Raw genomic sequence first — 5,816 nt, 5'->3', positions numbered from 1 at the left:
GCACACATATATATAGGGGGTGTATGGTCGGTGGTGGGGTCCACCAACCGTGAACAGGTTTACGGCCGTGATCGGGTTCACGGCCGTGAACACTAGTCAGGCCGATTTTTGTTGATTTTCGAAGTAACTCGGGTTTTCGTGCGATTTTGGTTCTGACTCTTAAAAGAAAATTCAATTATATAGCTTAAATGATTTTCCAAACCATAGGAATTTGACGGAACTAAATAAAATTCAAAATTTATTTAATGGAATCGGGCTAACGTTAATGGAAAAAGGTTCGGGTTGTCACACCTACAGTGGCGGGCGGTTTGCCCCTTCCTTTTGTACCTATTTCAATGCAACCTCCGGCAGGCTCCATTATGATGGAAGCTGCACTTGTTGCATTTTGGGAGGTTTCCAGCATATGGTTTTCTTGGTGTCGAGGTAGAAGAGTCAGTGGGGGTAGAGGCGGTTACAGCTTGTTGCCTTTTGGTAGGCCCTTGAGTTGAAATGCTTCCTTTCTTGTTCCCTTGCTTTCGCTTCATGATCTTAGATTTGGGGTTCGGGGTGTCTTGGCAAGTTGTCACTCATTGGTCTCCTTGGTTGTTACTACGGTTGGAATTATTGACACTGTCTCCATTTCCATTTGTGTTATTGGCGTTGAATTGCGCCATGACAGCTACCACAGCAGCTGTTACAGCGGCTTGCAAGGTTCTGGTGTCGATCTGTAGAATTGGTGTTTTGCCGGTGCTCTGGATATTTTCATGGAAAGACATGATTATGTTGCATGATGAAAAACAGGTTCATGAGTAACTGGGGACGTCACTTCTGGTTGTATCTCATTTATGATTATAGATATGCACTTATGCATGCACGCATATAAGTCACATGTTTTGGTTATACGATTCTCATTGTTTCGACCTACATCCCTATGATGTATTAATGGTAGTATGTAGTAATAGATAGTGGACGATCATTAAGTTTAACAAAAGAGGATATAGATATTAGTTCAATTAGTTGATTCGGATTACACGGGTTCTTGGAGGGCGTACCTCTCTTGATTCAATACTACTAGTTATAACGAAGTACATAATAAACCTAAGACATAGTGCGAGTTGTGTAATGACGCTCATATGTCGAAATAACACACAAGGAGCTCGGCCATTTCACTCATTTCACGAGTGGTATCATCTACCCTCTGCTCTGCTTGAACCGCCCTAGCTTCAGCTACAAGGAGCTGCTGCTTTAGGGTGGCCACTTCCTCCTCTAAAGAGTGTAGGAGGTTGGTAGGGTCCTCTTGTGCTGTATATTGGTTTGGTGTTGCTCCCGAAGAGTGAGGGTCACTTAGGATCCCTATGGTGCCTTCATCCTTGTCTGACTCTTCATCGGAATTCTCCCCCTCGTAGTCCGTTACCTGGTGTTCTTCGGGACCTACTTCTGGGTTTTCCTCTTGAACCTCTCCCAACTCCTCTTCGACCCATCCGTTGGCCACTAGGGAATTGTAGTAGTGGTCTCCATGAAGATGAAAGTCGGCCATGTTTTTTGTGCGAGTGTGGAGATGTGAGAAACGTGTAGAAGGTTTATGTGTGAGGATTATATGGTGTCCTAAAATACTCCTATAGTATTTTAGACTTTAAGTTTGGTTCTAATGTTCCTTTGTATGTAGGGTTGGTGAGTTTTAGACTCGTTGCAACACAATTATCACTCTCAAACACATGTTGGTCGTATCTCAAATAAATATAGTTGATCAGGCTATATTTATCCCAGATACGATTACATTACTGCCTAGGTTTAACTGTAGTCTCCAACCTCTAAATACTTTTGTTTTCTTCTCATTATGATACTGTTCTAGTAAGTATGTATACTTTTATAAAATACTTATATTTTTTAAGTATATTTTTCATCAGAGTGTTTTAGTCTCATTATATTTATAGTTGTATATCTTGTATGGTTTGATATACTAGTTCACTATAAACAATGCTCTGATACCAATCTGTCACACCCCCAAACCAGAACGGCGGAAACGTCTGGGGGCGGATGGAGTGACTTCATGTACAGTATCATAACAATTGAATATAAATGAAACATAGCAACCCAAACATTCATACATTTAACTTTCAAGTTTACACTGTTTACAACACTTGTTCTGTTCAAAAGTCACTACTAGAAAAACAGCCTTTTACGACGCGCAATGCGTGTCGTAAAACGCTCAGACGACGCGCAAATGCGTGTCAAGGAAAGCCCTGTCATAACGAGAGACGACACGCTTTTGCTCATCGTCTATTTACGACGCGCATTTACGACACGCATTTATGACGCGCATTTACGACGCGCAGTTATGACACACAATGCGTATCAAGGAAGGCCCTGTCATAAAGGAAGATGACACGCATTTGCGAGTCGTAACCTTATGACGCACGTGTTTATGACACGCAATGTGTATCAAGGAAGCCCCTATCATAAATGAAGATGACACGCATTTGCGTGTCATAAACTTCAGTAACCATTTACGATATGAATTTACGACGCGTCTTTACGATACTCATTTACGCATAATACAAAAATATGTAAACAAATATATACCAAAACAATCAATTTCATCGAATAACATCATGTCAAAAAATTGTAATACATTGATATTAAGGGGATCTAATTGTACATTGTTATTAAGAGGTTTTCCCTAACTATATAACCTAATACTACATTGCCTTGAATGGACACCTTCTGCAATGTAATGTTATACAAACTAAAAAGATATACACAAAGATGATAAACATCAAATTCCAACTAAGTAGAGTTGCATCTTGCCTTTCATAATTCTTTAAGACTAATGAACCCCTGATCAAATAAAAGTCAAAATGGAATGTTAGTTGTAAAAGACGAAATTACCCTTTTCTAATATAATTATTAGAAGAATCAAAATGGAATGTTAGTTGTAAAAGACGAAATTACCCTTTTCTCCATCCAAAGAATGTGGGACCACACTTAAGAAATGATATTCACCAATCATGTTCTTCTATAAGACGTGGGACCCATATGGGAGTTTCTCCAACTTTTCTCCTCATCCAATTAGAATGTCTGATAAAAATGGTGATTATGTTACTTGGTCAAGTGTAGAGCACTATTATCAGGTACTTGAGCAGATTTTCAAAGTATAAAATATGAAAGTGAGATTTGTTAACTTACTCTTCTTCAAATGACCTTTTTACCCTTACATGAAAATTAAGGAACACAAACCCCACTAAATGCAACAAAGTCAATGACACCCAATTGCATCATAACTAAAAAAAAGTAAATGATGATCAAGATCTGACCAAGGTGCCACATCACTGTTGTCACAACTCGTGATCCTCTTCCTGCTAGATGATGATGCATCATCATCATGATTTTGGTTTCTGGTCATACTCCGAGTCTTAGCCATTCCTATACTTAGCAAAAGGAAAATAAATATTTAAGATATTCGTATATGAAAATTCCACATAAGATATGAATGGATGGATATGAGGCTTTATTCTCATACTTCATTCCATATACATGATGACTCCTTTTTTTTAGATTTGTAGATAACTACTATCTTTTAATTAATATGAGTGTGTATATACATATATATATATATATATATATATATATATATATATATATATATATATAATTAAAAGATAGTAGTTATCTACAAATCTCAGAAAAAAAAAAGGAGTCATCATGATGGTCAAAAAAGACCATAACGGACAATCAACAATAGAATTTTTACATTCTTTGTTCATGGTGATAACAAAACACCGAAAACAGATACCAACAATGATCAACACATGTTAAGGTTAGTGAGGGTTCTTTATGGAGAAGTAGAGTATATCATGCATACTTGTTCATGGAAGCTTGATATGCGATCCATCATTAACTGTGTCTGTGCAAACAAAGATTGTTTTGTCAATCTACAAGCATTTCATACATGATAGCCCCAAGAGACCACCTATGTGTAATTGGGGGGATAAAGGAAAGGTGAAACAGGGTAATTCATCATGGGTTTGGTGGAGATTGATAATGGTGGTGTATTGGGTGTTGAGTTTACTTCCACAGGCTTTCTTGAACGATTTCTGCCTCTATACATGTGCCTTTCACAGTATTTAGAATCAGAATAAGCTTCTTTAGAGCATCTCCATTTCTTTCCATCTGTTCTTCTGCATCTCCTTGGTTTTAGATCTATTTTCCTCCTAAATCCCATCTGGAAATAAATCCATCCAACTCCAACTGTAGATTTAATATACATACATGTTCAATATCACCTTTAAAAAAAAATGTTTTAGTTTGGTTCACTAGTCTCTATTTTGACAAAGTGAAAAAGAGTTTCGTTTTTTTTTCTTATAGGAAATACTTCAAATAATTGGCATGCATATCCATGTTCAAAAACTTTCTTTCGAAACTGTTTTCGAGTTGAGATCTACTGTTTTCTGTTTTGACAAGTAAAAAGGAGAGCTTTTCTTGTAGAAAATACTTCAAACAGTTGACATGTGTATCCTTATTCCACATCCAGGCTTGATACCCCATATCTATATTGTATTATATTACAATAAACTTATATATATATATATATATATATATATATATATATATATATATATATATATATATATATATAGGTTTAGGTTCTATGGAAAACAAAAAACCCTAAAAAAAACCCTAAAAATCATAAAAATGCATAAAAAAAATATTTAGAGATCACAAAACTTTTTTTTGAATTTTTTTTATAAAAAATCGCAGCTTTTTATTAAAATTCGCTAAAAAAAAATAAAAAATCAGTTTTTTTTTTTTTATGAAAAAAAAAATTTTCAAATTTTTTTTCAGCGAATTTCTTTAAAAACTTGCGATTTTTTCATAAAAAATGTTAAAAAAAAGTTTTATGATCTCTAGGTATTTTTTTTATGCATTTTTATGATTTTTAGAGTTTTTTTGTTTTCCAAATAACCCTTCCCTCTATATATATATATATATATATATATATATATATATATATATATATATATATATATATATATATATATATATATATATATATATATATATATACAGTACAACTGCAGAGTCCAGTAAAAACTGAAGAGCCTTCAACAAAGTATTTGTTTGTAATAAGATAATATATTCATGATGAACAGAGATGGACATACAATTATCAGGTTATACCTGGAAGACATGAGAAGATGTTTTGGATGCATCTTTTCCTTCACCTTCCCCTGTTTCTGTTTCTATTTCGTTTGATTAGACCATAGTGGAAATTTCATTTTTGACATGTGAACGTGAAAACTGTTCATAAAGTTTAAGTTGAACTGGACTCAAGTCACAGTATCTATGTTGAATTATTTTCTCTGGTAGATCTGTCAACACTTGGTCTTTCGTGCGACGCAAGAGGAAAGGCATCACCTACAATTGAGTAAAGGGAATGTAAGAATCTTGTGAAGTATCCAAGATTCATATATATAATAAAAAAAAATTGTTTTACCTGAGGTGAAAACAAAGTGCATCTGGAAATTGCTTCTTCATTCCAACGCACAAACTCTGTGACAACTGTAACAGAGATTTGCTGGTGGGAAGATGATATCGAAGCACCTTTTGAACTTCCAATTGACCCTGATTTGTAGGAGAGAGAGAGAGAGAGAGAGAGAGAGAGAGAGAGAGAGAGAGAGAGAGAGAGAATGAATGTGTGTGTGTGTGTTGTAAGAAAAAGTAAAAAAACTTTGATTTGTAGAGTTGTCTTAAGGAAGCTTGCTCGTATTCAATGTACATATCTTTGTGATCAATGAATAGAGATTCTGTCAGGCCTGTAGCAACAACAAAAGGTATAT

At 35.2% G+C, this 5,816-nt stretch overlaps 1 long non-coding RNA gene across 2 annotated transcripts; it reads right to left on the bottom strand.

Moving 5' to 3' along the window:
- Positions 1-2,627: 2,627 nt before the first annotated feature.
- LOC145117275 (uncharacterized) lies at positions 2,628-5,605 on the bottom strand. Of its 2 annotated transcripts, XR_013712591.1 has the most exons (6): positions 5,474-5,605; positions 5,158-5,394; positions 3,842-4,227; positions 3,166-3,402; positions 2,932-3,057; positions 2,628-2,817 (listed from the first exon to the last, which is right to left on the bottom strand). It is a non-coding gene; the product is annotated as an uncharacterized LOC145117275 (long non-coding RNA). The 2 variants fall into 2 exon arrangements; XR_013712590.1 differs by having other exon boundaries at positions 2,932-3,402.
- Between the last annotated feature and the right edge of the window lie 211 nt (positions 5,606-5,816).

This window comes from Lactuca virosa, chromosome 5 (genome assembly GCF_052849685.1).
Source record: "Lactuca virosa cultivar CGN04683 chromosome 5, Lactuca_virosa_CGN04683_v6, whole genome shotgun sequence".
NCBI lineage: Eukaryota > Viridiplantae > Streptophyta > Magnoliopsida > Asterales > Asteraceae > Lactuca > Lactuca virosa.
This window is presented reverse-complemented; position numbering and strand designations above follow the sequence as displayed.